The sequence below is a fragment of the Bos indicus genome, chromosome 3 (assembly GCF_029378745.1).
Source record: "Bos indicus isolate NIAB-ARS_2022 breed Sahiwal x Tharparkar chromosome 3, NIAB-ARS_B.indTharparkar_mat_pri_1.0, whole genome shotgun sequence".
NCBI classification, from domain to species: domain Eukaryota; kingdom Metazoa; phylum Chordata; class Mammalia; order Artiodactyla; family Bovidae; genus Bos; species Bos indicus.
This window is the reverse complement of record NC_091762.1, coordinates 54,694,206-54,706,422: the sequence shown is the minus strand read 5'-3', so window position 1 is coordinate 54,706,422 and position 12,217 is coordinate 54,694,206.

Sequence of the window (12,217 nt, the reverse complement as noted above, 5' to 3'; positions counted from 1 at the left end):
TGTTAATGTGGTGTATAACATTGATTGATTTGTGGATATTGAAGAATCCTTGCATCCCTGGGATAAAGCCCACTTGGTCATGGTGTATGATCTTTTTAATGTGTTGTTGGATTCTGATTGCTAGAATTTTGTTAAGGATTTTTGCATCTATGTTCATCAGTGATATTGGCCTGTAGTTTTCTTTTTTTGTGGGATCTTTGTCAGGTTTTGGTATTAGGGTGATGGTGGCCTCATAGAATGAATTTGGAAGTTTACCTTCCTCTGCAATTTTCTGGAAGAGTTTGAGCAGGATAGGTGTTAGCTCTTCTCTACATTTTTGGTAGACTTTTGGTAGAATTCAGCTGTGAAGCCGTCTGGACATGGGCTTTTGTTTGCTGGAAGATTTTTGATTACAGTTTCAATTTCCGTGCTTGTGATGGGTCTGTTAAGATTTTCTATTTCTTCTTGGTCGAGTTTTGGAAAGTTGTACTTTTCTAAGAATTTGTCCATTTCTTCCACGTTGTCCATTTTATTGGCATATAATTGTTGACTTAGTCTCTTATGATCCTTTGTATTTCTGTGTTGTCTGTTGTGATCTCTCCATTTTCATTTCTAATTTTATTGATTTGATTTTTCTCCCTTTGTTTCTTGATGAGTCTGGCTAATGGTTTCTCAATTTTATTTATCCTTTCAAAGAACCAGCTTTTGGCTTTGTTGACTTTTGCTATGGTCTCTTTTGTTTCTTTTGCATGTATTTCTGCCCTAATTTTTAAGATTTCTTTCCTTCTACTAACCCTGGGTTCTTCATTTCTTCCTTTTCTAGTTACTTTAGGTGTAGGGTTAGGTTATTTATTTGACTTTTTTCTTGTTTCTTGAGGTATACCTGTATTGCTATGAACTTTCCCCTTAGCACTGCTTTTAAAGTGTCCCACAGGTTTTGAGTTGTTGTGTTTTCATTTTCATTCGTTTCTATGCAAAATTTGATTTTTTTCTTGATTTCTTCTGTGATTTGTTGGTTATTCAGCAGCGTGTTGTTCAGCCTCCATATGTTGGAATTTTTAATAGTTTTTCTCCTGTAATTGAGATCTAATCTTACTGCATTGTGGTCAGAAAAGATGCTTGGAATGACTTCTATATTTTTGAATTTACCAAGGCTAGATTTATGGCCCAGGATGTGATCTATCCTGGAGAAGGTTCCGTGTGCACTTGAGAAAAAGGTGAAATTCATTGTTTTGGGATGAAATGTCCTATAGGTATCAATTAGGTCTAACTGGTCTATTGTATCATTTAACGTTTGTGTTTCCTTGTTAATTTTATGATCCAGCAATCCCACTGCTGGGCATACACACTGAGGAAACCAGAAGGGAAAGAGACACGTGTACCCCAATGTTCATCGCAGCACTGTTTATAATAGCCAGGACATGGAAGCAACCTAGATGCCCATCAGCAGATGAATGGATAAGAAAGCAGTGGTACATATACACAATGGAGTATTACTCAGCCATTAAAAAGAATACATTTGAATCAGTTCTAATGAGATGGATGAAACTGGAACCTATTATACAGAGTGAAGTAAGCCAGAAAGAAAAACACCAATACAGTATACTAACGCATATATATGGAATTTAGAAAGATGGTAACAATAACCCTGTGTACGAGACAGCAAAAGAGACACCGATGTATAGATCAGTCTTATGGACTCTGTGGGAGAGGGAGAGGGTGGGGAGATTTGGGAGAATAGCATTGAAACATGTATAATATCATGTATGAACGAGTCGCCAGTCCAGGTTCGATACACGATACTGGATGCTTGGGGCTGGTGCACTGGGACGACTCAGAGGGAGGGGAGGGGAGGGAGGAGGGTGGAGGGTTCAGGATGGGGAATGCGGGTATACCTGTGGCGGATTCATTTCGATATTTGGCAAAACTAATACAATATTGTAAAGTTTAAAAATAAAATAAAATTAAAAAAAAAAAAAGAAAGAAAGAAATACTGTGTCTGAGTGCAGTTTGAAACCAGGTTGAGAGAGGAGAAGACAGCATCAGTGAGGCAAGCTGTAGACTAAGTGGAGAAAATATGGAGAGAATTCTAGGAGTGGTCAAGCTGCTAATTTGGTGTATAAAATACCACATGCAAGGAGAGGTGTGAACCTAGCTTCCAAAAAATTGTGGAAAAGTACTTGAAATTGATCTCTTATTCCTTCATTCAGTCAATAATTATTGATTAGCTTTCAAGTTTGTGAGAGGCCTTTGGCCTGAAGCCTTTTCTTGGGGTGTATATAAACTTTGACAATAGATGACAAGTTATACTTGAACTTGTAAAGTGGATACATACTCCTTTTACTCAGCTTCATTGTCCTTTGCCTCACTCTTGATCCCTTCCTAGTCTATAGACAGCTCTATTCCATGTCAACATTATTGTGCTGTTTCATATTCCCTTTGCTGGTTCCTGTACTTGAGAGATTGATGGCGACATAACCTTTTTGCCTGCCTTTTCATCCCATTTCCAGACCATCCAAACATGTCACATGGAGCACATTTCTTTGGTGAGACCTATGGGTTTCAGGACTGGCTCAGTTCTGACTTCTCATTTCAGTGAGAGGAACCGAAAGGTGACTAAGAGTTACCTCACTTTCCTCAGAAAAGCACAGTTGTGCTCTTCCTTCCGCCTTTAGAAGGAAAGAAAAGATGAAGACTGATTACAGAATTTCTGTTTCATGGCTCAATAACCAGTGTTCAGATTCCATGTTATCAACCTGTGAGTATCAAATGCACTGAGATATTGGTCTCATAGGAAAAGTATGATTTCATTTCAGAACACCCTGAACTGATTAAAAAAAAAAAAACTATGGTGGAAATATGAGGGATTTTCATGATTCTGGTAATTTATTTACTATTTTAAACACCACAATTACTCTGTGAGCCCAAGGCAATGGGTTAAGTTCTGGCAATTCACCTGGAGGAAGTTTGAGAACACAGGGAACATGGACTTTCCGTCCCTCGGAGAGAACAGCACAGCACGTTCAGATGGGTGAGCATGTCCTTTCTGCCTCAGGGAGTCCCATCTGCACTAGTTCCTAAACTGTGGCCTGTGTTTTGAGAATCCTGAAGAGCAGGGAATAGAGTGGAGGCATGGTAAATTGAATGGCAGTTCTTTATTTATTCAACTTACACCAGTTTTTTTATGTGGTGGATTCTATTTTGGGAAATAAAGAAATATGATGGAGACCAAATACCTGAGATCAAGAGACAGGGGAGACAAAAGTTTACAACAATTTCCATTTCACAATTATATAAAAGGTGCTGCTGTAGGAATGACAACATGCAAATTGCAGCACGGAGGTGGTCACCTCATCGAGGCTCAGGAGGTTAGGCAGTAGGGGACCATGAGGAGGAACAGAAGTAACAGGTAAGGAGTATCAGATGGGGAAACAAGAATGCCTTTTTAAGAAATCTGTTCATTATGCTGCAAAAGCCTAGAGTTAAGAGAATATGTCCAGCTTGTAGAATTACAAGGACTTCATTCTAGCAACTGCAGAATCTAAAGCAGTAGACAGCATAAGCACTCCCCCAAAATGGGTGGGCCCTAAAGAAAAAAATCTCTTTCCAATTCACCAACTTTATAAATGTGGGACTTGAATTTAGATGCCATTCTAGCCAACCTCCATATGACTTTATATCTAAAGAGATTGGGGAGTCAAATTTTAAAGCCTTACTGAGAAACCATATACTAATGAACCCACAATATAATCAAAGATCCACCACACATACTGAGCAGAGATAGTTTGGGACAAAGGTGACTCATGGTTCCCAGTGACAATCATCCCCTCTTTGGGGGTCTCAGTCATTGCATAAGTAAGGAATACGAATAAAAACTTTTGAATGCACCTGGAAATTACTATTCAGTTGGTTTTCTGGCATATTATCAAAATAGAATAAGATTTTTGTCACTTGTTAGCTGGTCAAGGACAAGGCACTTCCGTTTTAGAAAAAACTGTCCAATACACTGTGGGCATGTTGAATTTGGTGAATTTTACCTGCAGACATGGAAAATCAGTGATCACTGAAGGGACAGTCTTTAGTTGAAGAGGTTGAGCACTTTCATTTCCAGGGAGCTTTGCATCATTGCAGGTCCTATGCCTTTAAATTTCCTTTAATCCAATCCAGTGTTACCTTATGGCAAATCAAATTTAGGTTAATCCAGCATAGACAGGGATAATAATTTTTGCACAGGCCAAGAGTCAAGGATGTACTTCAGGAGAGAAAGACGAGGCATGCAGCCCAAGTGAAGAAGCCTGTGGTTGGTTTTTGTAGCACTGGTATGGAGTTAGGTGATTTAAATGTTTACTAAATACTTAGTGAATGACTGATTAATGAAAGTATGGTCATTACTCCTTGTGATCCTATTGTCTCCATGGCAAAATTGAAAAGTGGGCCCTGGAATAAAGTAATATAGTAATGCCAGAAAGAATACATGTTGATTGTGAGACTATCATGTGTAATATCTAGGTCTGTAAAGATAAAACTTAGAACTCAGAGTTAAGCATGGATATGTGTGTGTGTGTGTGTGTGTGTGTGTGTGTGTGTGTATGTGTACATATGCCATAAATACATTGGAAAGTCTCTTAACAGAAAACACTAAAGAGTGAGGTTAACCTAAATATAATTTAGAGCTCATCCCTTATCTATATCAGATTATATCACACTTGACAATGCCTTACAGAGTCATTTTGTGGTCCTTACTATGTGTTTAACAAACATTTGTAGATGGAATGAATAAATGAATGAGTAAACAAAAATATCCTTTCTTGGTGCCATCAGTTATCCATTGTGCCAAATACAACAAATGTATTAAAATTATAATAGCAAAATGGGTACTGTAATGTGTGAGGCTGTAGAATGAATAGTTAAGTCCTGAGCAAAGTAAAATAAAATATGTGATAGTCTTCTGGAAGGATACATCATTTGGGGGGAAACATTTAGCTATAAATATCCTTTTTCTGAAAGATGTAACTGTTGAGGAACTAGTAAAATATGCTTTATGAAATATATTTTTAAAATGACATAATTTTATTTCTTGAGACTCCATGTTTATTCACCATTGCTCTGATGAACTCTTTTTGGAAGTGAAGAACAGGAAAAGCACAAAATAAGGAACATACATATGTGAGCCTTGGGAAGTTATAGCACTTACTATAAGCTGGAAAGTTATTTTCATGGTATCAATTGGTATAAAATTATTTGTGCCAACATTGGTTCTCAAATTTTGGGATTGTTCGTTTTATGAATCAAAGAGCTAAAGGATGCCCAGAAAGCTTGCAAAACACTATTTCTGAGTAGGTCTGTGAGGGGTTTTCTGGAAAAGATTAACATTTGATTCAATGGACTAAGTGAAGAAGGTCCAGTCTCAGCAATATCAGTGGGCCTCATCCAATCCCTTAACAAATCAAATAAAACAAAAAGACAAACGGAAAACAAAGTTCCTTCATCCTCCTACATTCTTCAACATCAGGAGGAGGTAGGAATTGGCATTTATATCAGCCTCCCTCTGGCTCCTAGACCCTCAGCCTTGGACTGAGTGTTATATGACATCAGTTTCCCTTGTCTCAGGCCTTCAGACTCAAACTGAATTATACCACTAACTTTGTTTTTCTCTAGCTTACAAAGCATGGTACTACTTGGCCTGCATAATTGGAAGAAACAATTTCTGTAATTTCTATAATTATATATAGTTTTTCTGGAGAACCTTGACTATTTCTTCACTGAGCTTATCCAGGGTAAGAATTGAATATCAGTCACCATTTGCCACTTAACAATCACTACTTTTAGTATGAATCTCATTTCAGGCTCAGAAGTTGAAGCCAATTCAGAATGATGGTACTTAATTGATCCTATCCACTGCTGAAAGCTTATCATCCAGGCCATGCTCTAGTACCTTGAATCAACTTCAAGGCATCTTCCAAGTACTCATCTTTAATGATGGGGTATCCACCTATCTTTATCTCTAAGGCAAAAACCAGATAGGCCAAACAAAATTTGGAAAGACATTTAAAAACTCAGTGGAGTCTTTTATTTCATCAGGTTTCAAGGAACATTTTGTTCTAATTAGCTGTTAGTTGAGTCACATAGCTGGAAACTTAGAAAAGAAAGTAAAAATATTCTACACCCCACTGTCCAGATCTCAGAAAAAAATTATAAACATTAACTTTTGCCCTAGGCCCCTTTTCAACCATGACAACTGAGGTGCAGAAAAGAAGAAACAGTCTCAGCTGCCATATCTATTAACTGAATAACACAGGGTTAATTCTTTCACCTGGTTGTTGATGGTGCCCATGCTATTATAGACAAAGTTGCTACTCAGAAGCACAGCTCCTGCAAGGTCTAAGAGTCGTTATTACAGTCACTCTAGAAATTGTATTAAAGGACTAAGAAGTCAGTTCTTCTTTCCTTCATTCACTCACTGTTTAATTCATTAATATAAAGACTAGAAGATAGTAGGTGTGAAATAATAAGCAAAGAATTATATCTTTAGCAAATTTATTTGGAGGCTAATTACTTTACAATATTGTGGTGCTTTTTTTTGCCATACATTCACATGAATCAGCCATGGGTGTACATAGGTTCCCCATTCTGAACCCCACTCCCACCTCCTTCCCCATCCCATTCCTCAGGGTCATCCCAGTGCACCAGCCCTGAGCACCCTGTCTCATGCATTGAACCTGGACTGGTGATCTATTTCACATATGGTAATATACATGTTTCAATGGTATTCTCTCAAATTATCCCACCCTTGCCTTCTCCCACAGAGTCCAACGGTCTGTTCTTTACATCTGTGTCTCTTTTGCTGTCTCACATATAGAGTCATCATTACCATCTTTCTACATTCCATATATATGTATTAGTATACTGTATTGGTGTATTTCTTTCTGACTTACTTTACTCTGTATAATAGGCTCCAGTTTCATCCACCTCATTACAACTGATTCAAATGCATTCATTTTATTTTTTAATATAAATTTATTTTAATTGGAGGCTAATTACTTTACAATATTGTATTGGTTTTGCCATACATAAACATGAATCCACCATGGGTATACACATGTTCCCCATCCTGAACCCCCCTCCTACCTCCCTCCCCATACCATCCCTCTGGGTAATCCCAGTGCACCAGCCTCAAGCATCCTGTATCATGCATTGAACCTGGACTGGCAATTTGTTTCATATATGATATTATACATGTTTCAATATCATTCTCCCAAATCATGCCACCCTCTCTCTCTCCCACAGAGTCCAAAAGACTGTTCTATACATCTGTGTCTCTTTTGCTGTCTTGCATACAGGGTTATTATTACTATCTTTCTAAATTCCATATATATGTGTTAGTATACTGTATTGGTGTTTTTCTTTCTGGCTTACTTCACTCTGTATAATAGGCTCTAATTTCATCCACCTCATTAGAACTGATGTAAATGCATTCATTTTAATCGCTGAATAATATTCCATTGTGTATATGTACCATAGCTTTCTTATCCATTTGTCTGCTGATGGACATCTAGGTTGCTTCCATGTCCTGGCTATTGCAAACAGTGCTGTGATGAACATTGGGATACACGTGTCTCTTTCAATTCTGGTTTCCTCAGTGTGTACGCCTAGAAGTGGGATTGCTGGGTCATATGGCAGTTCTATTTCCAATTTTCTAAGGAATCTCCACACTGTTCTCCATAGTGGCTGTACTGTTTTGCATTCCTACCAACAGTGTAAGAGGGTTCCCTTTTCTCTGCACCCTCTCCAGCATTTATTGCTTGTAGACTTTTGGATAGCAGCCATTCCGACTGGCGTGAAATGGTACCTCATTGTGGTTTTGATTAGCATTTCTCTGATAATGAGTGATGTTGAGCTTCTTTTCATGTGTTTGTTAGCCATCTATATATCTTCTTTGGAAAAATGTATGTTTAGTTCTTTGGCCCATTTTTTGATTGGGTTGTTTATTTTTTTGGAATTGAGCTGCATGAACTGCTTGTATATTTTTGAGATTAATTCTTGTCAGTTGCTTCGTTTGCTATTATTTTTTTCCCATTCTGAAGGCTGTCTTTTCACCTTGCTTAGAGTTTCCTTCGTTGTGCAAAAACTTTTAAGTTTAATTAGGTCCCATTTGTTTATTTTTGCTTTTATTTCCATTACTCTGGGAGGTGGGTCATAGGGGATCTTGATGTGATTTATGTCAGAGAGTGTTTTGCCTATGTTTTCCTCTAGGAGTTTTATAGTTTTTGGTCTTACATTTAGATCTTTAATCCATTTTGAGTTCATTTTTGTGTATGGTGTTAGATAGTGTTCTAGTTTCATTCTTTTACAAGTGGTTGACCAGTTTTCCCAGCACCACTTGTTAACCAGATTGTCCTTTCTCCATTGTATATTCTTGCCTCCTTTGTCAAAGATAAATGTGACAAAGATAAAGTGCATGGATTTATCTCTGGGCTTTCTATTTTGTTTCAGTTATCTGTATTTCTGTCTTGGTGCCAGTACCATACTGTCTTGATGACTGTGGCTTTGTAGTAGAGCCTGAAGTCAGGCAGGTTGATTCCTCCAGTTCCATTCTTCTTTCTCAAGATTGCTTTGGCTATTTGAGGATTTTTGTATTTCCATACAAATTGTGAAATTATTTGTTCTAGTTCTCTGAAAAATACCGTTGGTAGCTTGATAGGTTTGGGTAGTATACTCATTTTCACTATATTGATTCTTGTGATCCATGAACATAGGATATTTTTTCATCTATTTGTGTCATCTTTGATTTCTTTCATCAGTATTTTATAGTTTTCTATATATAGGTCTTTTGTTTCTTTTAGGTAGTTTTATTCCTAAGTGTTTTATTCTTTTCGTTGCAATGGTGAATGGAATTAATTCCTTAATTTCTCAGTTTTCTCATTGTTAGTGTATAGGAATGCAAGGGATTTCTGTGTGTTAATTTTATATCCTGAAACTTTACTATATTCATTTATCAGCTCTACTAATTTCCTGGTGGTGTCTTTAGGGTTTTCTATGTGGAGGATCATGTCATCTGCAAACAGTGGGAGTTTTAATTCTTCTTTTCCAATCTGGATTCCTTTTATTTCTTTTTCTTCTCTGATTGCTGAGGCTAAAACTTCCAGAACTATGTTGAATAATAATGGTGAGAGTGGCCACCCTTGTCTTGTTCCTGACTTTAGGGGAAATGCTTTCAAGTTTTCACCATTGAGGATGTTTGCTGTGGGTTTATCATATATGGCTTTTATTATGTTGAGGTATGTTCTTTCTATGCCTGCTTTCTGGAGGGTTTTCATCATAAATGAGTGTTGAATTTTGTCAAATGCTTTCTCTCCATCTATTGAGATAATCATACGCTTTTTATCTTTCAATTTGTTAATGGGGTGGATTACATTGATTGATTTGTGAATATTGAAGAATCCTTGTATTCCTGGCATAAAGCCCACTTGGCCATGATGTATGATCTTTTTAATATGTTGTTGGGTTCTGTTTGCTAGGATGTTGTTAAGGATTTTTGCATCTATGTTCATCAGTGATATTGGGCTGTAGTTGTTGTTTTTTTTTGTGTGTGTGTGGCATCTTTGATTTTGGCATTAGGGTGATGGTGGCCTCATAGAATGAATTTGGAAGTTTACCTTCCTCTGCAGTTTTCTGGGGGAGTTTGAGTAGGATAGGTGTTAGCTCCTCTCTAAATTTTTGGTAGAATTCAGCTGTGAAGCCGTCTGGTCCTGGGCTTTTGTTTGCTGGAAGATTTCTGATTACAGTTTTGATATCTGATTTTGTGGTGGGTCTGTTAAGATTTTCTATTTCTACCTGGTTCAGTTTTGGAAAGTTATACTTTTCTAAGAATTTGTACATTTCTTCCAAATTGTCCATTTTATTGGCATGTAGTTGCCAATAGTAGTCCTTCTGATCCTTTGCATTTCTGTGTTGCCTGTTGTGATTTCTCCATTTTCATTTCTAATTTTGTTGATTTGATTCTTCTCCATTTTTTTCTTGATGAGTCTGGCTAATGGTTTGTCTATTTTATTTATCTTGAAGAACCAGCTTTTAGCTTTGTTGATTTTTGCTATGATCTCCTTTGTCTCTTTTTCATTTATTTCTGACCTAATTTTTATGATTACTTTCCTTCTAACCCTGGGGTTCTTCATTTCTTCTTTTTTTAATTGCTTTAGGTGAAGAGTTAGGTTATTTATTTGATTTTCCTCTTGTTTCTTGAGGTAAGCTTGTATTGCTATGAAACTTCCCCTTAGCACTGCTTTTACTGAATCCCATAGATTTTGTGTTGTTGTGTTCTCATTTTCCTTCATTTCTATGCATATTTTTATTTCTTTTTCGATTTCTTTTGTGATTTGTTGGTTATTTAGAAGTGTGTTGTTTAGACTCCATGTTTGTATTTTTAATAGTTTTTTTTTTCCTGTAGGTGACATCTAATCTTACTGCATTGTAATCAAAAAAGATGCTTGAGATGATTTCAATTTTTTTGAATTTACCAAGGCTAGATTTATGGCCTAGGATGTGATCTATCCTGGAGAAGGTTCTGTGTGCACTTGAGAAAAAGGTGAAATTCATTGTTTTGGAGTGGAATGTCCTATAGATATCAATTAGGTCTAACTGGTCCATTGTATCATTTAAAGTTTGTGTTTCCTTGCTAATTTTCTGTTTAGTTGATCTATCCATAGGTGTCAGTAGGGTATTAAAGTCTCCCACTATTATTGTGTTACTGTTCATTTCCCCTTAATAGTTGTCAACATTTGCCTTACATATTGCAGTGCTCCTATGTTGGGTACATATATAATTGTTATATCTTCTTTTTGGATTGATCCTTTGATCATTATGTAGTGTCTTTCTTTGTCTCTTTTCATGGCCTTTATTTCAAAGTCTATTTTATCTGATATGAGTATTGCTACTCCTGCTTTCTTTTGGTCTCCATTTGCATGAAATATCTTTTTCCAGCCCTTCACTTTCAGTCTGTATGTGTCCTTTGTTTTGAGGTGGATCTCTTGTAGACAGCATATATAGGTGTCTTATTTTTGTATCCATTCAGCCAGTCTTTATCTTTTGGTTGGGGGATTCAACCCATTTACATTTAAGGTAATTATTGATAAGTACGATCCCAGTGCCATTTACTTTGTTGTTTTGGGTTCACGTTTATACACCTTTCCTCTGTTTCCTGTCTAGAGAAGATCCTTTAGCATTTGTTGAAGAGCTGGTTTGGTGGTGCTGAGCTGTCTCAGCTTTGTTTATTTGTAAAGCTTTTGATTTCTCCTTCATATTTGAATGAAATCCTTGCTGTGTACAGTAATTGGGGTTGTAGGTTTTTCTCTTTCATCACTTTAAGTATGTCTTGCCATTCCCTTCTGGCGTGAAGAGTTTCTATTCAAAGATCAGCTGTTATCCTATGGGAATCTCCTTATGGGTTATTTGTTGTTTTTCCCTTGCAGTTTTTAATATTTGTTCATTGTGTTTGATCTTCATTAATTTGATTAATATGTGTCTTGGGGTGTTTCACCTTGTATTTATCCTGTTTTGGACTCTCGGGGTTTCTTGGACTTGGGTGGCTATTTCCTTCCCCATTTTAGGGAAGTTTTCAACTATTATCTCCTCATGTATTTTCTCATGGCATTTCTTTTTGTCTTCTTCTTCTGGGACTTCTATGATTTGAATGTTCGGGCATTTGACATTCCCCCAGAGGTCTTTAAGTTTGTCCCCATTTAATTCTTTTTTCTTTTTTCCTCTCTGCTTCATTTATTTCCACCATTATATCTTCCACCTCACTTATCCTATCTTGTGCCTCAGTTATTCTACTGTTGGTTCCCTCCAGAGTGCTTTTGATCTCAGTTATTGCATTATTCATTATTGATTGACACTTTTTTTATCTCTTCTAGGTCCTTGTTAAACATTTCTTGCATATTCTCAGTCCTTGTCTCCAGACTATTTATCTGGAACTCCATTTTGTTTTCAAGATTTTGGATCATTTTTACTACCATTATTCTGAATTATTTTCCAGTTAGACTACCTATCTCCTCCTCTTTGGTTTGGTTTGGTGGGCATTTATCACATCCCTTTACCTGATGAATATTTCTTTGCCTTTTCATCTTGTTTAGATTGCTGTGTTTGGGGTGGCCTTTCTGTATGCTGGAAGTTTGTGGTTCCTCTTTATTGTGGAGGTTCCTCCCCGTGGGTGGGGTTGGACGAGTGGCTTGTCAAGGTTTCT